We start from the raw sequence: 26,570 nt of genomic DNA, 5'->3' as shown, positions 1-26,570 counted from the left end.
CAAGTCATTTAACCCCCAATTGCCTTCCTTCCCACACAAAAAAGTATTATTCAGGGGGAAAGAGCATTGGACTCAGGCTCTAAGGTTTTGGGTTCAAAGCCCACCTGTGTGACCTTGGGTAAGTCACTTCAACTCTGTCAGTCTCAAATTCCTCATCTGTAAAATGAAAAGGTTGTAGTAGATGGCCTCTAAGGGCCTTTCCAGCTAAAAATCTATGATCCTATCAGCTTGGGAGGCAGCTGACCCTAAACAGGGCATCTGGTACCTTCCTCTTTTAATTAATTCTTCTTACTAACTAGCTATTAATCTCAGCCGTTTGTACTTTTCAGAAGGTAATGCATGTGCTGTCAGTGCCCCCTAAATTCCAGCACCCTGAGGCCAAGCCTTCAGTGCCTCACCCTAATTAAATACTCTGAGAGTATTTGAGAAAGCTATGAAGTCAAATTCTATGTGAGGTCCAAAGGGCGAGGTCATTACGGGGTACAGGGGTGGGGGAAGGGAAGCATCCCTCCAGCCCACCCAAAGGAAGGGAGACTTTCATTGACACCGCTCTCCAGCCTAACCAGGACACAGGGGAGAGGCAGGGCAAAGAAGGGCCTTCACTTGGACTTGGATGGACAGCAAACTGGTAGCCGGCATACTATAGCCTCTGCACAGGTTGTACCCTAGAGGAAAATGCTCAGAACATCACATCCACATGTCTCTTTGGCTTCCTGGCAAGATAGCTCTCTGGGTGGTGGTTTTATTGCTGTTTTCCTCGTACAAGGGTCTCTGCTCCATGGAGTTCTCAATAGCATTTTGTTTTAAGGAGATATTGTTCTCTTCTAGCAGACGCTCTGTCTCCAAAAGAAAAATAAAAAATGAAAGGAAAGGGCCGAGAAGAATGCCGCCTTTCTAAGTGTTCTTGGCGGCTCTGAATCCTAGAGTACACCGCACATTTTTGTGCTCGGCCTCTAAAGAACTTGCAAATCCGGGTGGGCAAGGAGAGCCAAGATCCGCTTCTGTCTGCTCCACCTCCCTGCCCTCTCCCTCTGCCCAGGGCCTGACTTCCCTGAGTGTCTACAACCTTACTTCAGTGAAAAGTCTGGTCACTGTGACCCTGAGGGGAAGGGGAGAAGGGGGACCGGTAGAAAAAGCAACAGCAACTAATAAACAACTTTGGACTGAGCTCTATTCTTTCCCAATGGTTTGTAAAATGAAGCCATCAATGATAATTACTGGAGGCCAAATGAAATCAGGTCCCTGGCAATGGGGAAAAATCATCAGTATTCATATTTCTATATGGCATTCCAAGATTCACCATGTTCTCATGACAAGTACTTATGGTGGATAAAGACAAATATTATCCCCCTTTGGATGGATGAGGACATTGAGACTGAGCAGAAGAGACTTATCTAAGATCACACAGACAGTGTTTGATCTGGTATTTATAGCCAGTTCTTCAGAGCAGTTCAGTGCAGTGGATAGAGAACTAAGCTTTAGATAGGGAGGTCTTGTTCAAATCCAGTCCTAGACATTTATGAGCTGGGAAATTTGTAAATTGGGAATAATAATAATAATAGCACTTACCACCCCTGGTTGTTGTGAACATCAAATAAGATAATATAATTCCTCTGCTCTGGCCCATTGGCTTTACACACACACACACACACACACACACACACACACACACACACACACACGATCAGAAGTATGTGTCATTTCTTATAGCACAATAATATTCCATTATAATCATATACCACAGCTTGTTTAGTCATTCCCCATTTGATGGACATTCCTTCGATTTCCAATTCTTAGCTACCACAAAGAGTTGCTATCAGCATTTTTATACAATTTTCCCCCTTTTCTCCACAATCAGAAGTATGGATGCAAAGGAGAGTATCTATTTGACACCTTTGGTGGACCCAGCACTGACTGGTTGAGGGACAAAAGAATTAGTCAATAAGCACTTATTAAACTCCTACTACGTGCCAGGCATTGTGCTAAGAGCTGGGGATACAAAGAAAGGCAAAAGACAGTGCCTGCCCTCAAGGGGTTCCCAGTCTAATGGGGAAAACAACATGCAAATAACTATGTACAAACAAAATATATTATAGGAAAAATTGGAAGATAATCAACAGAGGAACAAAAGCAGAATAATTGAATGGTAGAGCTGAAAGAAGTAACTTAAACAACTGGACAGGAGGAGAATTGCATTTGGCTTGTGGTTTAGACATTTTTCAGTTGAGTCTGACTCTTCATGATCCCTTTTGGTGTTTTCTTGGCAAAGATACTGGACCGGTTTGCCATTTTCTTCTCCAGCTTATTTTTTTACAGATGAGGAAACTGAGGCAAATGGAGGTAAGTCACTTGCCCAGGGTCACACAGCTAGTAAGTACCTGAGGACAAATTTGAACTCAGGTCTTCTTGACTCTAGGCTGGTACTCTAATCCACTGCACCATCTAGCTGCCCTTGGCCCCTATTGCTACTTATATATGTTGCCTTGGACACCTTGGACAAGTCATTCTCTAGGCCTGTTTCCTTTTCTTTAAAATACATACATACATACATATACATATACATATACCCTCTCCCTACCTCCCAGGTATGGTGTGAGGATTAATTAGATTAATTTTTTAAAACGCTGTAAAGCTACAGTGCTCTAGGCACTAAATAAGCATAAAGTATTATTAAAATATTATATAGAGTATGCTATAATTATTATTTCACCTCTGTGAAATCCCCAACAGTTTTAATCTTCCTGCCCTGCAGTAACCTAGGCCAAAAGCAGTTGAATATTAGCAATAAGAACAATCCCTTCTTCCTGGGGAAGTTTTTTTTTTCAGACTGAACAGGTATTTGTCAAACACCCTCTTCTTGCAGAATCTCTCTAATTCCCCATTTTCTGAGCACCTCCTATTTGCTTGGTCCTGTGAGGGGAGTGGTGGTAGAACCCTTTGAGGTCTATTTTTCATCTCTCTCAAGTAGCATAGTAGACAAGGCTAATTTTATAGATCTAGGCCAACCAAGAACCTCAGAGTCCATCATGTGCAACCCCCTCAGTTTACAAATATGGAAACTGAGGCCCTCAGAGATCAGGTGACTTGTCCAAGGTCACAGAGGTAGTAAATCTCAGAGCTGGGATTTGATCCCAGGGCTTCTGGCTCTAGAACTTGTTGTGCTCCTTCCACTGTACACATCAGACAGAATTCAAACCTAGGTCCTTCAATAGGTTTAGGACTAGAAAGGAGGCTAAAGGTGATCTAATCTCATACCACATTTTACAGAGGAAACTGAGGCTCAGAAACAGAATACTTTGCTCAAAGTCTCATAGCAATTAAATAGCAAAGCCTGGATTTATTTGCCCCTACTTCCTCTGAAGGCAGCTAAGGTGCAAAAGTGGATAGAATACAGGGCCTGGAATCAGGAAGACTCATGTTCCTGAGTCCAAATCTAGCCTCAGACACTTACTAGCTTTGTGACCCTGGGCAAGTCACTTAACCCTGTTGACCTCAGTTTCCTCACCTATAAAAAATAAGCTGGAGAAGAAAATGGCAAACCATTCCAGGATCTTTGTCTAGAAAACACCAAAGGGGCCATGAAGAGTAAGACATGACTGATATAACTCAAAAACAACAAAATGGGGATGATAATAACACCTGAAGTATCCGGTACAAAGGGTTGTTTTGAAGATCAGATGGTACAATTCACATAGAGCTCTTTCTCAAACTTAAATCTGTTCTGTCCATTTCAACTGCCTTTGTTATTCTAGCTTGGCTATTTGCTACTTGTGTGACCTTGGAAAAGTCCCTAAATCTCGGTTTCCATCTCCTCATTTGTAAAATTTGGGGTTTGGATTAGGCTAGCTAGATCAACTTTAAATCCTGTGATCTCTGCTGGATTCTCTCCAACAGAGAAATCTTCCATTTTCTTAGGAAAAGGTGGCTTAGCTTCAAGCCTTTCCCCCAATGCCTTACTCCTTACGCCTTGCTGAATTTTCTCTGGGGATTTTCCTGAACTTGCTGAGACAAACCCAGGGAAACTTGTGATGTGGTGCCCAATCTGACTCTCTTTTGCTGGCGGTCCCACAAGGAATAGTTAACTGGGAGCACTGTGTGGGAGGCAGACCTGTAGGGTGGCAAGAGCCCTGGGGGAAGAATTAGGACAGACACCAGGGTTCTGGCCTGACTCTGTCACTGGTTCTCTCTGTGATCTTGGACAAATCCCACCCCTAATAACCTCCTGAGGTCAATATGGGTGAAGATCAAATGACATCACAATGAAAGGCCCTCATAGGAACCCAGGCTTTAGTCCAACATCCTCATTTCATTTCATTATTTACTGCTTTTTTAAAACTTATATTTACTTTTTCAACTAACAACAATCTATTTTCTCTTCCTCTCCCCCTTTGAAAAAGAAAGAAAAACAAAACTCTTGTAACAAATATTCATAGTCAAGCAAAAAAAAAATCCTGCTTTGACCATGTCCAAAAAATCTGTCTCATTCTGCACTCTGAATCCATCGCTCCTGTGTCAGGAGGTGAGCAATGTATTTCATAAAGCGTCCTCTGGGATCATCGTGGCTCATTGTGTTGATCAGAGTTCTTAAGTTCTTCAAAGTTCCAGACCTTTCTTTTTACAAATGAAAAACCTGAGGCTCTAATTATGGAAGCAACTCGCCCAGGGTAATAGCTAGTAAGCAGTTCTGACTCTGGACTGAGGAAATTGAGGGGATTAGGAGATCAAGTGGTTAATTGTGGGAACCGAGTGACCTACACTGACTCCATCTCATGATTCAATTCTGGAGCTAGCTCAGTTCCCTTTCTATTCAATTATGGGTCTAGTCCAACTTCTGTCTTGTGAGAAAACTTGATTCAATTGTGGGAATTGGGAGAAAATTTTATTGAATCATTTGAACCTAGCCCTGCATAGCTGGGAAACTAGAACACCACTACCTGCTGTTTAGAGACCTGTAACTAAGGATCAGGGGCAGCTAGGTGGTACAGTGGATAGAGTGATAGACCTGAAGTCAGGAAGACTCTTCATGAATTCAAATCTGGCCTCAGACAGTTACTAGCTGTGTGACTCTGGGCAAGTCACTTAACCCTGTTGGCCTCAGTTCCCATCTGTAAAATGAGCTGGAGCAGGAAATGGTAAAACACTCCACTATCTCTGACAAGAAAACCCCAAATGGGGTCATGAAAAGTTGGACCCAACTGAAAAGCTACCGAACTACCACAAGGACCTAGGTTATGCTGACCAGAAACTCAGTCAGATCCAAAGATTGATACATAGAGGTTTCTCCCAATTGTACATCTCAAGAAACCACTATGTCTTATCTGAAAACTGGTCCCATATTAATCAGTCAATTATTGTTTCCATGTTCCTTTGATTGTTCACACTTGGGCGGAGTGGGACATCTCTTTTTCTGAATTTGGGGAATTGTACCTGTTCACTCTCCCCCTTCCAACTTGGAAATCTTTCATCCAATTAGAAATCAGATTGCCTACTATTGTATTGTTTCCTTTTAATTAATTGGCCTTAATTGATTAATTATTTGATTACTGTATACAAGCCTGTCTCTCCCTATATTAAGGGTCCAGCCCTAAGCTGAGGAGGGGGCCTGGTACTGGTTTGTTGGGCAATTGCCAAGTGTTACTTAATAAATTGATATGCTTGGAAGAGCAAACCTTTGTTTCCTCAGTCATTTCATCTTTTACCTGCCACGGGACTCAGTGCAGTATGAAAGAAGGCAAAAATGTCACAAGTTTTACAGAAGTAGGATTTGAAAGGATGTTTAGTTTGGAGAAGAAGAGGGCTTGTCATGGAGAAGAGGGAGTAGACTTCATTCTTTGTGACTCCATAGGAATATGGAGGCAGAATCACTGGGTTTGAAGGTATTAGAATGTGGGTTTGAATCCACATTCTCTGCTGTTTCCCAGCTAACTGTATGACCTTGAGCAAGCTACACAAACTCTGTGACCTTCAGTTTTCCTAATCTGTGAAATGAGACAGTTGGTACAGAAGGTTTCTTTCCATTTGAAATCCTAAGGTCCTAACTAGAATCAATAGGTAGAAGTCATGTCAAGGTAGAGAACCCCGTCTCTCCTACCCTGCCCACATAAGTGTGCTGGTAAATATTTAATGATTGACTCTCCAAAAAATAAAAAAAGTACCTGTGATGCACTTTTTTTTTTTTTTTTTGGTAAGGCAATTGGGGTTAAGTGACTTGCCCAGGGTCACACAGCTAGTAAGTGTTAAATGTCTGAGGCTGGATTTGAACTCAGGTACTCCTGAATCCAGGGCCGGTGCTTTATCCACTGCGCCACCTAGCTGCCCCTGTGATGCACTTTTAAGTTGAATCTGCGTCATTAACATTTTCTCCATCACTTTCTTAAGTCCAGCCAATCAGCAAAACAGTAAGTCAAACCCTGCTTTGTATCATTTGCCAATTTCCAAGTTGCAAATGCCACCACTGAAAATTTAACACTTGGTACTTAAGAGCCGAATTGAGCCAGCTCTCATATACCCCTGCTCTTAAATATTAAAAAAATAAATTTAAAAACTTTCAATTAACTATTTTCTCTTCCTTGAATTTGCCTCAACACCATCCCTTCATTGAATAAAAAGCAAAACAAAACCCTTATAATAAGTATTCGTGGTCAAAAAATAAATTCCCACATTGACCATGTCCAAACAACTGATGTCTCATTTGGTACCTTGAATCTATCATCAAGGATAGTCAGGAGGAAGGTAATATGATTGGTTCTCTGGAATTGTGTTGAGTTCTTGAGTCTCTCAAGTTGCTTGTTTTTATGATGTTTTTGCTATGGCTAAAATGTTCTCCTAGTTCTGTTCACTTCATATAAATCTTCCCAGGCTTTTCTGAAATTATCCTATTCATCATTTCTTATAGCACAATAGCATCCCATTATATTATTGTACTACTATTAACCCATCCCCCAGCTGTTAGGTGCTCCTTTAGTTTCCAGTTTTTGGCCACTACAAAGAGCTACTATGAATAATTTTGTACATATGGGTCTTCCTAAATTTCTTCTCTTCCTCCCTTTCTTCTCCCCACCCCTTCCATTCCTTTCCTCCTTAGGAGGGATCTATCCAGTTCAACTAACTACCTTATTTTCTTTTTGGTTTAGGTTTTCGCTTCCATAAGTGTTGGGAACTTCCAATGTAGAAAACACAATTTCCCTTCAGTAACCCCTCTATAATTTACAGTTCTAGAAAGCCATCTTGGGCACTGGGGGTTAAAGCGATTTGCCCTCAGTCACCTAGTCACTATGTGCTAGAACTAGGATCTGAATAGATATGAATCTATCCCCTGTATATGCTGCTTCCCACACCCCCTAACAGATGAGAAAACTAAGGCTGAGGAGAGAAGTATCTTGCCCATCTAGGGTGCAAAGTGCATCATATACTCTGTTTGGCCCCTTTGCTGGGGCCCTGCTCCCTGGAAAGGTAGCAATCCCCCACCCCACCCCCATATCTAGGGTGGGAGCAGGAGGAAGGCCATCCAGTGACAAATAGGTCTGGCTAAAGAGAGCCTCTGGAGGAGAGGACTTGTTTCCCTGTGCAGAATGAGAGAGGAGAAGACCCAGCCTCACACAGAGCCATAGGAAAAGGGCCTACAGCCATGTATTGGGGTGGGGGTAAGGGATGGAATGGTGGTGAATCAACCCATCTTTCTCAGTCAAGGGAGGGAGCCACTAATGAGGGGATGATTATGCTGTGGGAGGAGCAGCTCCTTTTGTGTAAAGGATCTGGAGGGCTTTAATTCCAGGGCTTTGGGGTTAAATAGCCATGTTGGTATCCAGTCGTGTGCCAAGAGGGGCCATACCTGGGGCTCCCCTGGCCCTGACAATTGGTCTCTTTTCCCTCCCAGAAGGAGGTGGGGGGGCTACAATTCCAGCCTGAGGGCTGGGGGAGAATAAAGGTCCCCTTTGCCCAGACTGGGCAATTGTGGCAGGCAATGGGAATCCCACCCCCATGCTGTCCCTCAGCTTTGTGAATCATCCCTTCTTCCTCTTTTCAATTTCCCGGGGCAGTGTGCATCCCAGCTCAGGCATAAAACACTATCTGGCCAGCCTATAGGCTGGGATTAAAGGCAGCCCTCCTGCAGGTCTTCTTGACTAGGATAATCCTGCTGCACTCTTTGTCCAGGCCCCAGGCAAGGCAGGTAGCTAGACCGCCCACCAACCGGTCCCTCCTCTTTCACCTCCAACGACTTGAATGGGATGAGCTAATGATGTGCCCACATAATACTGTATTCCAGTCCTGGAAGTCAAGCTGAGTGTGAAAGCCCAGACTGGGTCAAATGGTCATAGCTTCCCTTTCATAGGCCCTACCAAATAGCTTCCAGGCCTCAGGCTGCCCAGCCCGATGGATTAGAGGCAAGCATCAATGAGAGAGAGAGAGAGAGAGAGAGAGAGGCCTGTAGTCTTCTCAGAGGAGGTATTTTCTCTACACGTGCAGGTTGCAGCCCTTCCTTGTCTTTTCATCCCATAAGATCCCAGTCAGTCAGTATCACTAGATCTATCAGCAAGAATTTACTAATTCATAGTGCTAAGTGATGGCAGCTGCAAAGACAAAAATGAAACAGCCCCTGCCCTGAGGCAGCTTAGATCCAATAGAGGAAATAACATGGACATATAGAGAAAATATACATAAATCTTTGTGGACTATCTATGTATGTGATTTGGCACAGGGCATTCCCACCAGAGCAGGCCTGTACCTGTTCTGCAATTTATAGTCTTAGAGAATTGTCTGATGCACCTTAAGAGCAAGGGACTTGCTTATGATCACAGGCAGGATTTAAACCCAAGTCAAACTGATTCCAAGGCCAGATTTCTACCCACTATACAACACTGCCTGCCATGAAAAATATATGCAAGTACACACAATATTGGGGCAGCTAATGATGCAGTGGATAGAATGCTAGGTTTGGAGTCAGGAAGACTCATCTTCTGGAGTTCAAATCTGGCCTCAGACACTTACTATCTGTGTGACCCTGGGCAAGTCACTTAACCCTGTTTACGGAAACTACCTCAGTTTCCCCATTTGTTAAATGAGCTGGAGAAGGAAATGGCATACTACTCCAGTATCCTTGCTAAGAAAACCAGAATGGTGTCAAGAGGATTCAATTGAAAAAATGAATGAATGGGGGGCAGTTAGGTGGCACAGTGGATAAAGCACTGGCCCTGGATTCAGAAGGACCTGAGTTCAAATCCAGTTTCAGAGGCTTAATAGCTGTGTGACCCTGGGAAAAGTCATTTAACCTCTGCCTGCCTCAGTTTCCTCATCTATAAAATGGGGCTATTAACAGCCCAGGTATTGTGAGGATCAAATGCTTACTGTTATTACAGTGACTCCTCCAGAGAGGTTTTAGTTGTCAGCTTCTAGTTCTTGTAACACCTCAAGGGACCAAGGGAGTGTTGACATTCTCCTTCTCTCCTAGCTCTTCAGACTACATGACTAGTTTTCTACTCCTTTTTCTGATCATCTAGTGCTTCAGTACATCAATGGATCTGTAATCTAATTGACCTGGATATTTCTTCCAGTGATAACCATCTAGCCCATACAACTCTTGTCCATGCTTTGATGCTCCAAGAGAGCTGTGATCTTTCTGATGTGGTTATTTTCTACCATCATGCCAATTGTAAATAAGCAGTGAGTCAAGTCAAGTCAATAAGCATTTATGAAGCACCTACAATGTACCAGGCACTGTGCTAAGTGTTCAGAAAGAAAGGCAAAAACCAGGACCTGATCTAATGGGGGAAATAACATGCAAACAACTATGTAAAAACCAGACATACAGGAAACATTGGAGATCATTTTTAAAGGGAAAGCACTAGCATTAAAGGGAAATGGAAAAGGCTTCTTTTTAAAATAAAAGTATTTTTATTATTTTTCAGTTACATGTAAGGATAGTTTTCAACATTTGTTTTCATAGGATTTTTAGTTTCAAATTTTTCTCCCACCCTTCCTTCCCTCCCTCCTCCCCAAGACAGAAAGCAATCTGATATAAGTTATATATGTACAATCACATTAAACATATTTCTGCATTAGTCATATTATGAAAGAAGAATCAGAACACAAGGGAAACCTCAAAAAGGAAGGGAAAAAACAGCCCCAAAGTAGAAACAGTATGGCTCAATCTGTATTCATAATCCACAGTTCTTTTTTCTGGATGTTGAGAACATTTTCTATCATGTGTTCTTTGAAATTGTTTCAGATCATTCCACTGCTGAGCAGAGCCAAGTCTATCACCATTGTTCATCACACAATGTTGCTGTTACTGTGTACAATGTTCTTCTGGTTCTGCTCCTCTCAGTCAGCATCAGTTCATGTAAGTCCTTCCAGGTGTCTCTGAACTCCTCCTGCTCATCGTTTCTTACAGCGCAGTAGTATTCCATTACATTCATATATCACACTTGTTTAACCATTTCCCAATTAATGGGCTTTTCCTCGATTTCCAATTCTTTGCCACCACAAAGAGAGCTGCTATAAATATTTTTGTACATGTAGGTTTTTTTCCCCTCTTCTATGATCTCTTTGGGATACAGACCTAGCAGTGGTACCACTGGGTCAAAGGGTATGAACAGAACCATAGCCCTTTGTGCATAAATATGAAAAAGGCTTCTTACAGAAGGTGGAATTTTTAGGCAAGACTCGAAGGAAGCCAAGGCATCCAGGAGGCAAGGTGAGAAGACCAAGCCAACTAGAGAATTAACCCATAAAATGGTGCTATACTTGAGCCATGGCTTAGCGATCTCATCGGAGTCTCTCTGGCATATGAATGAGGTCCTCTCTAATGCACAAATATGAACCAGACAACTCCAAATGGCTGAGCAAGAAACCTTTTAGAATGAGTTCTGACTTCTAGTTGAGGGAGTGACATAAAACACTCTTCAAAAATACAAAGATTAGAGAAATCTCTATGATTGCACATCTGCTCCACACAGGGGCAATCTCTTAGCTCAATCTCAATTCAACATATTGATTTTACATAGGCAATCAACTTTCCATAGCCATACAATGTTTCTAACATTGAAAATACAAGATGACCATTTCAGTGTGCCTTCACATGTGTTCTAAGTAACCAGATCTCTGAACCTCCTTCTGAAGATGCAAGCAAGGGAAAGGAAATGGGGCGGGGGTGGCAGCGAGGAAAGGGCTTAATCCTGCTGTCCAGTACCCAGCTCCGGGTCTTTGACTTCTGGGGGACAAAACCTTTGCTCACTCCTCCCTCTGTTTATCTATTATAGAAGTTTCAAATCGGGTCTACTCCCCCCTTCCCAATCTTTTTCGTTTTTTTTTTACTTGTTTAGATTTCAGGGGAGGCAGGGGCAGGATTGAGAGACATTTTTCATTTTTTTTCTCACAGTATTTTCTTTCATTGTGTTTTGACCTCTTCTGAATTTCTCTCTTTTTTTCTTTCTTTCTTTCTTTTTTTTTGGAGGGCAGTGAGGGTTAAGTGACTTGCCCAGGGTCACACAGCTAGTGTCAAATGTCTGAGGCAGGCCAGATTTGAACTCAGGTCCTTCTGAATCCAGGGCCAGTGCTTTATCCACTGCGCCACCTAGCTGCCCCTTCTTCTGAGTTTGGTACTTATTTTCCCCTTTATTTGTGAGTCTTTGTGCTCCTTTTTCTGCTTGGGAGTTAAACTTCTGAACAACTTTTCTCTGCCAATGTTCTTGACATCAGTCTTTTCCCTTTAGATCAAGTAGTATTGTATCAGGCCTCTGCACTGTTTGGACCCTTCTATGGTCACTACTGTGGTATTTCCTTATGCCCACACTGCCAGGGAAGGATGTTTTCAGAGCTACCATTCCTCCAGTGTAGAGAGGTAGGAGCATCCTTCCCCTGGGAGCCATAAGACTTGATTAAATCTTTATACACACATGTATATATATCTATATCTATCTATCTATCTATCTATCTATCTATCTATCTATCTATCTATCTATCTATCTATCATCTATCTATCTATCTATATGTGTATGTATATATGTGTGTATGTATACACAGGCATGCATGCATACATAGACACATACATACACATACATATATCCCTTCCCTCAGCATGGAACATCAGCTCTACATTTCTGGCTCTTCTCCCACTTGTTCACCATCTCTAGTCACAGGGCTAGATGGGTATAATGTCCTCTCTCTCATTAAGAAGTGGGTAAGGGGGTAGCTAGGTGGCGCAGTGGATAGAGCACCGGCCCTGGATTCAGGAAGACCTGAGTTCAAATCTGGCCTCAGACACTTGACAATTACTAGCTGTGTGACCCTGGGCAAGTCACTTAACCCCAACTGCCTCACCAAAAAAAAAAGAAAGAAAGAAAGGAAGGAAGGAAGGAAGGAAGAAAGAAAGAAAGAAAGAAAGAAAGAAAGAAAGAAAAGAAGTGGGTAAGGGGGTATTCAGTGTATATTGTTGCTGAGAAGGGAGTAAAAGAAGCCACCATTGCAAAAGTTCAAGATGGGAGACTTATATGGTTGGTTGTATAGGTGTGCTATGACCTGGTAGAGGTGGGAGATTGGACTTTTCAGTTAGCCTTCCACTATTATTTCTTTTTTGTTTGTTTGTTTGTTTTTTGCAGGGCCATGAGGGTTAAGTGACTTGCCCAGGGTTACACAGCTATTAAGTGTCAAGTGTCTGAGGTCAGATTTGAACTCAGGTCCTCCTGAATTCAGGGCTGGCACTTTATCCACTGTGCCACCTAGCTGCCCCCTCCACTATTATTTCTTCTTGTAGAGGGTTATTGAGGGCAGTACTTTATCAATTCAATAAGGTATAGGGAGGTGAGCCATTATTTAGCATTTTGATTATATCTTTCAGTGGAGAATGTGGACATGCCCATTAACACGTCACTGACATGTTTGGGGACACCTCTTGGGTTTGGGTACTTGTCAACCCACTGATACCTGGATAAATGATTGAGTGAGCATCTTGGTGAGGGATGCCTCCCAAGAAGCAGATCAATTGCCCTCCACTACTACCTACCATGAGTTATTTGGATGGTTTAGATTCAATGCAGGGGGGAGGGGAAGGGCTGCCCATAGCAATCCCAAATTTGTTTCCCTTTTGGCAGAATCTAAATGCTTTTAGGTAATGCTATAAGGCTTGAGTTCTATCAACTTGGGTTGAAAGTGGGATTTACTGGAATGTCAGAGGGATTATTCTTTCTTTCTTTCTTTTTTTTTTTTTTTTTTTTTTTGCGGGGCAATGAGGGTTAAGTGACTTGCCCACGGTCACACAGCTTGTGTCAAGTGTCTGAGGCTGGCTTTGAACTCAGGTCCTCCTGAATCCAGGGCCGGTGCTTTATCCACTGCATCACCTAGCCACCCGGGATTATTCTTTAGGCAGCCTCTAATTCATCTCTCTTCTGAATGGGGTCTAAGTCCCAAAGTGATACTATTAGCCTGGAAATCTATGTAAGTCTCTGGGATGGGAGAACTGTATTAATTGTTCACAAATTTCCTGTAAGTCCCTTATGATGTTATATTTTATGCAAGATTAAAGTCTGTCCTAGACCTTCTATGTGTTTTTAGATTAATTGCTTACATGAGACCTAGGGATCCTTTAAACTACATCTCTGGAGAGATGTATCCTGGATGTATCTCTGGAGATGTATATCCTAGCTATATCCTAAGATTTTCAGAAGAAATGATGAGTTAGGGTAAATGGTCCAAAGAGATATGGTTTGGGGTCAGCTCTCAAGATCAAAGCTGATCTATGTCAGCCTAGAGTTTTGGGGTTCTGGGATATGATTTTCTTTTCTTTTTGCAACTAGAATTACTATAATCTGGTATGCCATTTGATTAGAAGTGGTGGGGTTTGGGAGTTAAGCAGAGAACTGGCTTCCCCTTCTATCCTCCAAGTATTTCAAGAGGAGACTATGGAGACAAAAGAAGACTGGCATTCAGAGGAATCTCTAAGGGTGAAAGGAGTCTTTGGTGGCAAGAGGAGAGTCTTACATTGAAGACAAAAAGAGGAGATCACCCATGTATAACTGCTAAGTCAGATACAGTTAGGAGTATCAGGTTCAATATACAAAGAGAAATACAATAAGGAGGATCAGTAGTTCACAGAAGAGAATACCTAAGAAATGAGCCAGTAATAAAAGTCCCATGGTCTCAGATGTCTATGCACAAATGCATAGTGTGGGCAATAAACAAGGTGAACTAAAGATCCTAATTCAGAGATAAATTTGACCTCATCACTGAGATCTAGCAATATGGAACTCATAATGAAAATATGGGTCTGAAAGAGTATGCCTTATTTAAATGGAGCAGAATTTATAAAAGGGGGAGGAAGAATAGCTTGATGTAGTATGAATATGTGTTCATGTGAGGAAATTAATAAACCAAAAGGGAGAAATATGGTGGAAAGCATTTGGGTGAGTATCAATAGAGGGAGAATCAGAAGTGATATTGTTATAAGAATATATTACAGACTACCTTGTCATAGGGAGGAAATAGGAGTTCAGAAAAAAACGATTAGAAACCTGGCATGGGGGATTGATATTTTAGTGATGGGAGACTTCAAATATCTGAACATAGGCTGGAGCTTCTTTCCTTCCTTCCCTTCCCTTCCTCCTTTCCTTCCTTCCTTCCTTCCTTCCTTCCTTCCTTCCTTCCTTCCTTCCTTCCTTCCTTCCTTCCTTCCTTCCTTCCTTCCTTCCTTCCTTCCTTCCTTCCTTCCTTCTTTCCTTCCTTCCTTCCTTCCTTCCTTCCTTCCTTCCTTCCTTCCTTCCTTCCTTCCTTCCTTCCTTCCTTCCTTCCTTCCTTCCTTCCTTCCTTCCTTCCTTCCTTCCTTCCCTCCCTCCCTCCCTCCCTCCCTCTGCCCCTCTCAATCAGAGAAGCTGATAAGTTGCCTTAATAATAATTTCATTCTTCAAGAGGTAGAGGAAATGATAAGCAGGATTGCTATTCTGGACCTGATTACAGAACACTGAGGAAATATTCTTGTGGGATTAAAGAGCTTTTTTCCCCTCCCAAACCTGTGATCATAAAAAAGGAACTAGTCACTGAAATAGAAATGTTGGGAATTATGGAGGAAATGACCACTCCATCTTAGAATTTGTGATTGAGGAGATGTTTGACATGCTTCCTGGATTTGGGGAGAGCATATTTCAAAGAGGTTGGAGAAAGGGTAGATAGGAGTTGATAGCTTAAAACTCTATAGGGGAAGTCAGTCTGATATGGCTATGAAGCTTTCAAAAAATGAAATTCTAACAATAAAAAAACCAAGCAATTCCAGGCAGGAAGAAAAGGTGGAACCTTTCCAAAAGACCAAAGTAGATGCACAGTAAATCCATTGAACAACTAACATTTTAGACATTAGAAGATGAAATCAGTGGCAGATAACTCAGGCTGAATAAAAAAGTGTGGCAAGTTTCTGTTAGCTTAGTGTCCGGAGTACTAAAGCTCAGCAATTGCCCGGGTTGTCAATGAAGGCAAAGGACAAAACAAAAGTGTTTTGTTTTGTTTCCCTTTGTTCTTAAAGCTATTTTGAGGACAACAGGAAGATAAAGGGAGGCTAAGACTGCTTCGTTTTGTGCACAGGTCAATGATAAGGGGTGCTAGAGAGAACATGGAACTACTCAACCTTCAGTTTGCTTTTGTTTTATCTGAGAAGGATGACGTTGATCTTTGGACTAAGAAGAATAGATAAAAATGATTTACAAGGAGTTAAATCTCAAGGCAAATGAGAAGATACTCACAGAGCACCAGGCTCCCTCACTGAGTTCAAATCTCCAGGCTCAGATGATCTGCATCCCAAAGTTTTGAAATAATTGGGGGACATTATTGCCAACTTGCTGTCAGTGATCTCTGAAAAATCCTGGTGAATAGGAGAGGTATCCCCAAGGGACTAAAGACAGACAGATATCCTGAATTTCCAAAAAAGAAGATGTTAGGTATGGTCTTCAAACTCTAGCGCCCCAGGGATCTGTGTTGGGCCTTGGGCAGTTCTACCATTTTTCATATTAAATCTCAAGAGGCTTGAATAAAAGCATAGCTGGCACACATCAAATTTACAGATGAGATGAAGTTGGGAGGGATAGAGAACACATTGAATGACAATCAGGATCAAAAAAACCTGCCAACTAGAACAAGGGGCTAAATGTAATAAGATAACATTGAATAGAGGCAGGTTTAAATTCAAGAAATTAACTACAAAGATATGAGGATACAGGGCTGGACAACAATTCATGTAAAAAAGACCTGGTTGGGGGGAGGGGGGATCAGAGGACCATAAGCTTGATGTGAATTAACAGTATATATAACATGGGGGTGAAAAAAGCAAATGTTCAATCTCAGGGATTGGAGAGTTCAGCTCTACTCTGATTGGGGCAGAAGACATCTGAGGTGTTATGGTCGGTGCTGAGAGGCAGAGGTAGGGAAGGACATTAACATGCTGGGGAGCATTCAGAAGAGGGTGACTAGCATTGTGAGGAAACTGGAAAACATGTAATAAAAGGATGGGTAAAAGGAATCGGCACACATTCCATGGAGAAGAGAAGGTTTGGGGGGGGGAAGGGAGAGCTAGGTACCCATCTTGTGAGAAAGGGATGAGACTGTTTTGACTTGGCTCCAGAGTGCAGAGGATGGAAGTTGCAGAAAGACAGATTTAGGTTTTTGATATGGCAAGATATCTTAATGGTTAAAAATTTCAAAAGTAGAGTTAGGTGCTTGAGGAGGTAGTGGATTCTCCTTTGCTGAGAGTTTCCAAGTGAAGGTTGAGTGATCACTTGGAGAAGAGGTTGTAAAGGCAATTTCTTCTCAGGTATGGGCTAGACTAGAGGATTTCTTAGGACCCTTCCAAAGTTCAGATTCTGTGTACCTGTAACAGAAGACTTTGGGGGTGGGACCAGGTTCACAACCTCAGACTGAGCCTTGACTCTTCACAACTTGATCACTCATACCTAATCAGTCACCATGTCTTATAGTGGGATCTATGAACTTAAAAAAAATGTTGATCACTGTATTTTAATATAATTAGTTTCCTTTGCAATTATATGGATTTTATTTTATGTACTAAAAATATTATTCTGGGGGGCGGCTAGGTGGCGCAGGGGATAAAGCACCAGCCCTGGATTCAGGAGTACCTGAGTTCAAATCCGGCCTCAGACACTTGACACTTACTAGCTGTGTGACCCTGGGCAAGTCACTTAACCCCCATTGCACTGCAAAAAAAAAAAAAATTATTCTGAAAAGGGTTTCATAGGTTTCACCTGACTGTCAAAGAAATCCATGACATAAAAAATGTTAGGAACCTCTGATTCGAAATGATACCTAATGATTTTTGGACCTCCAGATCCTAAGTAGGTATGTGTTAGGAAAATACTTTTCTCTCTTCTTTCTTTCCACTGTCTATCAAAAGGGCACCTACCTACAGATCAGGTCTGCAGGCTATAGAGTCCTGGGCAGCTGTAGGCAAAAATATCTTTGGCCAAAGACTGGAGGCAACCCCACACCACACAGGCCCACACAGCGATCATCGTCAGGGAAACAGCTGTTCATTGTGCAGATCAGTCTCCTGAAGGAAATACCTAAATTAAATCAAACACATGAAGACAACAAAGGGATAAGTGCATCTTGGCAAGAGCAAGGCTGAGCAGTTGGGAAGGAAGTGTATTGCAGTTCAGGGTTCAGGACTACAGCCAAGTGGATCAGAGCCAAGAAGAGGGTTATTCATCTTGGATGTCCTTGCATTATTGAGAGCCCCTTTCCCATGAAAACAAGCCCAGAAACGTTTGAGCTCTCCCTTCCTTCCTTCCTTCCTTCCTTCCTTCCTTCCTTCCTTCCTTCCTTCCTTCCTTCCTTCCTTCCTTCCTTCCTTCCTTCCTTCCTTCCTTCCTTCCTTCCTTCCTCCCTCCCTCCCTCCCTCCCTCCCTCCCTCCCTCCCTCCCTCCCTTCCTTCCTTCCTTCCTTCCTTCCTTCCTTCCTTCCTTCCTTCCTTCCTTCCTTCCTTCCTTCCTTCCTTCCTTCCTTCCTTCCCTCCTCCTTCCTTATTTTCTTCCCTCTTTCTTTTGTTATTTTCTTTCTTCCTTTCTTCCCTCCTCCTTCCTTCCCTCCCTCTTTCCTTATGTCCTTCCCTCCTTCTCTCCATCCATCCTTCTTTCCTTCCTTCTCCACCCATAACCTACTCTTCCCATCTACTTCCATCCTGACTCTTGCCTATTTATCTCTCTATTAGTTACCCATGATAGGCAGCTTAGTGTCATGATGGAGGGCCAGTCAGAGTCAGGAAGACCTGTTTTGACTATGTGGTTGTGGGCAAATAATCTGGTTTCTGAGTGCTACAGGCAGCTTTCTAGACTGAAAATTACAGATGAGCTGCTGATACTCATCAAAATAGGAGAACTTTCAATATTAAGAATTTCATGCACTGATGAAATCTTAGGTCTGGACCAAGTCAGTGGAAAGAATACTGAATTCAGAGTCAGAGTTTCTGCATTTGATCCTGGCTCTGCTATTTGTTACTTTTGTGATCCTGGGCAAATCTCTTCATTTCTGAGTCTCCCCCTCAATGATGGAGTTTGGCCAGATGGATCCCAAGACCCTTTTCCAGTCTCAGATTCCATGATCCCATGTTACTATGAATAACTATACTAGGGATGATGATGCACTGAGACTTTAAAAAGTAAATAGACTGAAATGCTTATATTAAAATATATGGTGTCCTTCGAGGCAGATACCATAGGATGCCTTATATTCATTCTGATGATGTTATTCTCACTCTGGAAGTTTCTAGAATTTCTCTGAGGGCAATGATTTCTAAGCTAGGGTAGAAGCCACCAGAGAAAACTAGATGATTCTTTTCAGGATTATTTTACATCAGCATGATATAGTAGAAAGATCATTGGACCAGGAGAGAAGGCTCTGTGTTCATGTACTAGCTTTGTCTATTGCTAGTGTGTGGGGGAGTTAATTATAATAATAGCTAACATTCATATAGCTCTTTAAGGTTTGCAAAGCACTTTACAAATATTATCTAATTTTACCTTCACAACAACCCTGACAGATAGGTGTTATTATCCCCTTTTTACACATGAAGAAATTGAGGCAGACAGAGGTTAAGTGACTTGCCCGGGATCGCATAGCTATAAGTACCCACAGCAAGATTTGAACTCAGATCTTCTTGACTCCAAGTCTAGTGGTCTACCCACCATGCTACCTCACTGCTTAAGCAAGTTTGGGCCTCAGATTCTCATCTATAAAAAAAAATGGGTATTGCAATAATTCACTTATGGGCACTGCAATACTTCACTTACCTACCTCACAGATTGCTGTGAGGAAAACACTCTGCAAATTCTAAAGTACTAAATAAATATGAGTTCCTCTTATCATATTAGGCAGACAAAAATATGTTTTGTTTTGTATCCTGAATTCATAATCTTGCCACTGAGAGGTGAGTAGCATGCTTCATTATCAGTCCTCCAGAATTATGACTAGTCATTTAACTGATCAGAATTTTTATGTCTTTTTCAAAGTTGTCCTTGCCATGTTGTTATTATTGTATTAATTATTCTCTTGGTTCTACTTACTTCACTCTATATCAGTCCATACAACTCTGCCAAAGTTTCTCTTACATGCATATACACATGCATACATATAACATTTTCATGTAGTTGTTTGCATGTTTTAACCCTCATTAGACTGTGAATTCCTTGAGAGAAGGCCTAAGTCATTGGGTTTTTTTTTTTTTTGCATTTTTTGCTTTTCTTTGTATCCTCATTGCTTAGCATAGTGCCTTATACATTAATCAATGCAAGTTGGCTTGACTCCACTGCCTCTCATGGGCTTTTAATAGTCCTCTGACCCAATGTAGGGGTTTCCTATATTTTAGGTTGAACTGTGCTAAGTGGTCTTCAGAGGAACCCTTTCTGCACTTGAATTGGAAGCTATGGCTTCATCTTAGTTTTGCTCTTCAGATTGTACTGGAGTCTTGATGATGTGCTGATTAGGACCATTCAATAATGGGAGGAGAAAAGTTTCCTAGGAAAGTAGAGTTGCATTCCCCACAAGGACCCATCACCAGAAGTGTCAAGAGGGATTCTTAGAATCTGTTGACCAAGTTCCCTCTGCTTTGCTCCTCAGTACCACATGTCTGCTCCCAGAATCCTATCTGTACTTCAAACTCAATGTTCCAAACGGAAGGATAATTTTCACAAAAGTTCCTGGCAAGGCAAGCCTTGCAATTTATTACCCAGAGCAAGCAAGAGAGAATTTGGCATGTCATTTTCCAAATTCATTTATCTACCCATTTCCTTTCTAAAATGAATCTGAACTCAATCTAACTATTTCCATACAAATCCACAAGGCTGTGGATTTAGAAACCAGCTGGAATATGGAAGAGGATGCATGGCCTGTACACAGGATCCTAGGAGAAGGTACCATGGTTCTCTGACCTTAACTTCTGGGTTTTCTGGAGTTCTGTATTTCTCCTTGGCAGGCACCAAATCCCCAGCTACCTTTCTGGAGTCTCTCTGTTTCCCTTTCCCTGACCCCAAGTTGGTAATGACCTTCCCCCCCTCCCCGCCCCCGCTTTCCTTGACACCTCACATAGCACTTGGCTTATGCCCTTCTGATGTCATACTATTGGATAATTGTCTGCGTTGGTGTATTACTCCTCTACTAGACTGTGAGTTCAGAGTGTGTGTGTGTGTGTGTGTGTGTGTGTGTGTGTGTGAAGTGCAGAAGGTACCCTGCAAAAAAATCATACTGAAGAGAAATAAGGAAGATGTGGACATTGAGATGGAAAGCCATATGTAAGGCCATATGGATTATAGCAGCTGCTTGTGGATATAGGTCATAAAATAATGTAATACAGAATTTAAAGTAGTGCTGAGAATATGGCAATAAACATTGACCAAACACCTAACAATGTGCAGAGTACCATGATAGGTACTGGGAGCAGCTCTGCCTTAGAGAAGCTTATAGTCTAATATCTGTAATTCCACATGGTACTATTGGTTCCAACCATAGGCAGAGTCAGCCATATTTTCATGTTGGAGAGGCAGCATAGGGTCATAGATCTAGAGCCTCAGCGAGGGACCACATCTTGTCTGAACTTTGTATTTCTCTCAGTGCTTACTATAGTATATAGCACACATAGGGTGCCTAATAAATGTCTGTTGAGTGAATGAATGAATGAATGAATGAATGAATGAATGAATGAATGGGTAATAAGGCTACTTGACATGATAGAATGAGCACTGATTTGGAGTCAGGAAACCTGAATCAAGCTTTGCTATTTCTTAGCTAGGCAACCCTGAGCAAGTCTTTCAACTCCTCAGACTCATTTTCCACATTTGTAACAGGAGGAAAATAATACTTGCACTACCGACCTTATAAGGTCACAAGGACTTTAGTAACTTGTGCTGTTTTTGTTGTTGTTTTTGCTACCACCACTACCACCACTACCACCACTACCACTGCCTCAGCCACAGCCAGTACTACTAATGACACCACTACTACTACTACTACCACCACCACCACTACCACTACCACTACCACTGCTACAGTCACTGCCAGTACTACTAATGACACCACTATTACCACCACCACCACCACCACCACTACCGCTGCCACAGCCACTGCCAGTACTGCTACTGACACTACTACTAGTATTACTATCACCACCACCATTACTACCACTATCACAGCCACTGCCAGTACTACTGACACCACTACTACTACTACCACCACCACCACCACCACCACCACTACCGCTGCCACAGCCACTGCCAGTACTACTGACACTACTACTACTACTACTACTACTACTACTACTACTACTACTACTACTATCATCACCACTACTACTACTATACTTGAAAGTGCTTTGTAAGCTCTCAAATACTACAGAGGTACAGAATTATAGGTTTAGGACAGAAAGGGACCTATAGAGGTTATATTCCCCATCCCACCCCACTCCTATTTTACAGATGAGAAAACTGTGATCCAGAGATATTTAATGACTCACCCCAGCTCACACAGATAGTAAGAGAGTAAGAGGTATAGCTGGGATTCAAACTCAGATCCACTGGGTCTAAATCTAGGGCTCTTTCTATTGTACTAACTGTCTCCCAGTATATTAGCATGTGTTACCAAAATTCTTCTCTGTTGCCTCATTCTCTCTGTGGAGAGAATCCAGGATTATTGAGAGCCCCACCAGGGTCTACAAGCTCTAGCAGGGCCTCACAGTCTGGAAAGACTTGGAACATGGGCCCAGCAATGGGCTGCATGTTTTTCATGCTAGGGCCAGCCTGGCTAAGTTCAGAGATGCTTGTTCTCAATTGACTATATACAAATTGATGTATTCTTCAGCCACAGCAACTCTTAAAGGCCATCACTGAAGTCATAGAGGGCTTAGAACTGGCAACAGTGGAAGGAGTGGGTCCTCTCTCAGAGAAAACCTCCCAAATTCTTGAAGCAGTGAAATAGATCAGTATTATAGAGAGGGTAACTTTCCTTGATTTTTAGCTACTTCCACAAATCTCCATGACCCTGAGGTATTTTCCTGACTTTCCGAATATAAATTGGCTCCCCTCTCCTTTTCCCATGATATGCTTCTTTCTCCCCTGCTCTCCCACTACTCTAAATTTCAAGGGCAAAGGAGAGTTTGTCTGCCGCAAATCTGAAATTCTTAAGGCAAGCCCAGATAGAAGGGCAAAGTAGGAAGGGATGGAAGAGATTTTTTTTTTTGTGAGGCAATTGGGGTTAAGTGACTTGCCCAGGGTCACACAGCTAGTAAGTGTTAAGTGTCTGAGGTCGGATTTGAACTCAGGTCCTCCTGACTCCAGGGCCGGTGCTCTATCCACTGCACCACCTAGCTGCCCCTGGAAGAGATCTTTGAACAAAGATCCAGGCCCAGGTCTGAGGTGAGTTAGTTGATGGCAAAGCTGAGCAGAAAATGCAGGTATCTTGGCTGCTTGAATGAGAACCAGGGTTCTTTACATCTCGAAGCCAACAGGGGCTTTTGACAATGCTGGGATGACATTTGCATTCCCTTGATTTTATTTCAGATATTTTAATACATGAGCACATGTGCAAAACACAGAATCCTCAGAACACTGGAAGAGGAGGAGGAGAGTGTGGATTTCCACCCTTTCATTTTGGAGACATGGCAGGGTGGACTTGGCAGTTATAGGGACCTGGGTTTGAATGACTCCATAGACACTCACTGACTGTGTGACTGTTAGAGAAGGTTTATCCACAGCTATAAAATGGGGTTAGAGGATAGAGTCAGGGTGGATAGAAGTGGACAGAAGGCTGTCCTAGGAGTCAGGAAGACCTGGGTTGAAGTCCTACCACAGAGGCATGTACCAGTTGTATGACCCTGGGCAAGTAAGTCTCATGACCTCTCAGTGATCCAGGCAACTTTCTAAAACTATGTAAACTTATCAGACACTGAGAGTTGCCTATACTGATGAAATTACATGCCTGAATTTTTTTTTAATGGGAATAATAATAGCATCTATTGCATAGGCTTGCTCTGAGGCTCAAATGAGGTGAAGTGCTCTGTAACAAAAAATGAAATATATATTTTAAAATAAGGACTGGACCTGGGATGAGTATGGAGAACTCCCACATGAAGAAACTCCCTCTTCTAATGACAAGTCAGAACTTTCTCTGCAACTTCCAGTCTCAAAGAGCTGTCTTGATTATGAAGTGGTTAAATGACTTGCTAGGAGTCATATGAGCTAGTTAGAGGAAGGTGTTGAACTGAGGTCTCCTTGGCTTTGAGGTTGACTCTCTAGACTAAAGCTTCTTAAACTGTGGTTTGCAACCCCTCATGGGGTCATGTAACTGAATGTGGAGGTCGCAAAACATTTGGCAACAGTAAAAGGTTATGTATACTTATTTTATATACCAATATGGGGGGTCATGTAAAAATTTCTTGGGCAAAAGAGGGTCAAGAGTGGGAAAAGTTTAAGAAGCCTTGTTCTAGACACTATTCCACACTACCTGTATATAAATGCTAACTGCCATTATTAAGTATTTCTATGTATTATTAAGTATTTTCACATTTAAATGTTAGCTATGATTATTAGGTTTGATTTTTAAGTGAGGAACCAGACACGGAGATCTGAAGCAACATGCATGAGGGCACACAGTCAATAAGTAGCTAAGGTGAGATTTGAATCCCATGGTGGAATGCTTTTTCTAATAACATGACAAGGGAGAAAATGATCAGGGACTATTATAGTCCTCTGCCCCATGTTGGCCAGAGAAAGTTCTGGGAGTTGTCAGTACAAGGATGCTGGGAGAGATTCGAGAGGAATTAAAAATAAATGCATTTATTTAGCATTTCCACAAGCTGTGGTGTCTCCTGAGAGGTAGGACTCATTTTCAAGTGGGTCTCTGGGGAGAGGCGTCTGACAGCTCCCCATTAGCAGCCCAGCACCCCTACTCCCCAGATCAGCAGCTTAAAACAACCCAGGCGTCTGCTGGGGGTAACACTGAGCTAAAAGGAGCCCAAACACTCAGAGTGCAAGATGGTTATATTGAGAAGCAATGAAAATTTATGCAAATTAATCAATAAGACTTATATAATAGGTCAATGGCTTAGCAGGGCTGGCTTCGAAATGTTCTCAATACATAAAACCAGCTGGTTTGCGTCAAAACACCCGGGTCTCAATTCTGATTCTGACACTGCCTGCCTCTGTGACCCTGAGCAGGCTATTTGTGGCTCAAAACTTCAAGTTCTGGGGCTGTAAAATGGTGATAATATTAGCTGAGCCTTTTGTAAGGAAAATACTTTGCCCTTTATTATTATTGAGCCCCCTAGCCAAATTTTGGTTTATTTCCCTGCCCCTCCCACCACCTTAAGAGGCAGGGGCGTGGATGACTGGGAGACTAAGGCAGGTCATTGGCACAGGCCTCAGCAATGAGGCCCTGAAGACATAAACCAGAAGGGAGAGCAAAACTGTAGGTAAATTCATATTTAGGCAAACCCTGCTACCTTCCCGGACTGGGTTGTTTTCTCCTCTTCTTGTGTTCAAAACTAGATGCTCAGCCCTGAAGACGGGACGTTTGCTTTGCCAAAATAGTCCACTGGCCAACCTTGCTTTATGACCACAGAATGTGGGCAGGACAGGGGAAAACCTTCATAGGGAGTCTCACCAAGAACAGTAGCTTCAGGGCAGCGAGGTGGCACAGTGGATAAAGCACCGGCTCTGGATTCAGAAGGACCTGAGTTCAAATCCGGCCTCAGACACTTGACACTTACTAGCTGTGTGACCCTGGGCAAGTTACTTAACCCTCATTGCCCTGCAAAAAAAAAAAAAAAAAAGAACTGAAGCTTCCCCCTACTAGCACAAACACAGTGATGAAGGAAAGAACAGTGGGAAGTCTCCCTTGCCTCATTCTCCTGCCCTGGATCCCCAAGCTCTGAGTAGCTTCAGATGTACAGTCAGTCTCTGGAGCATACCTTGCTCCTGTGCTTGTGAACCTGTGGTCAGCTGGCTGAACACCCCAGTCTTTCCCACACTACATGGCAACATGGTAAACAGCAGGGCTGCTGTTCTGCCTGACTGAATAGAGACAAGAGAAGGTGCTTTTCTCTTTTTCTTTGCATGACTCATGTATTCCTGCAACATAGATTCAAAAATCCCTAGGACTGTTCTCTTCACACTTATCAAAGAATGTCAGTTAGAAGGAGTCCTAAGAGTTCCTATAGTCCAGCTCCTTGATTTTAGAGATTAGTAAACTGAGAACCAGAGAGGGCAAGTGTTTACACAGCAAACAGGTGGTAGAACCAGTCCTTAACCCCTACCTTATGACACCATGTCTGGTTCCCTTCCCACTATGCTACTGTTCCTGGTATTTCTCTTTCTCTGTTTGTCTCTGGCTCTCTCTCCCCACCCTCTCTCCCTTCTCTCTTTCTCCACCTCTCCTTTTCCCTCCCCTCTTCTCCTTCTCTCTCTCTCTCTAATATATATATATATACACACACATCTTTTATCACTCTCAATCTTGATCTTTTCCTGTAGCTCCGTTTTGTCTTTCCGTTTGTCTCTATGTTTCTTGTCACTGTGTCTCTGTTGATCTCTCTCTGTAGTTCTGTCTTTTGTCTTTCTGTCTCTCTATGTCTCCCTCTCTGTCTCTGTTTCTCCCTCATACACACACACACACACACACACACACACACACACACACACACATATGCACAATCTGAGGATTAGGAGTTAGTTTGCTCTCTGGGATCATCTAGTCCAGCCCCTGCCTAGACAAGCAATTCCTCTACAACATACCCTACAGGTAATCATCCAATTTTTCTGTCAAGGCCATTCCCCATTTGGCAAAGACTTGTTTTCAGGACTGCTTAGGAGACAGAGCATCCCTGTCCACAATATGGTGAAAGAGAACTCAGAGTCAGCTATTTATAGAGTCACACACTGACTGCTCTGGCCCTAGAGATGGGCTGGGACTTTTGTGCCTTTTTTGTTTCCTATGATGCTTACATATGGCAAAATGACTTTTGCCTTCCAGGGCAGGCGGCTTTTAGAAGACCTGTCCTCACCTCCTTCGGGCAAAGGTCTCTTCTCCCTTAGGACCAT

The sequence above is a fragment of the Dromiciops gliroides genome, chromosome 2 (genome assembly GCF_019393635.1).
Source record: "Dromiciops gliroides isolate mDroGli1 chromosome 2, mDroGli1.pri, whole genome shotgun sequence".
NCBI lineage: Eukaryota > Metazoa > Chordata > Mammalia > Microbiotheria > Microbiotheriidae > Dromiciops > Dromiciops gliroides.
This window is presented reverse-complemented; position numbering follows the sequence as displayed.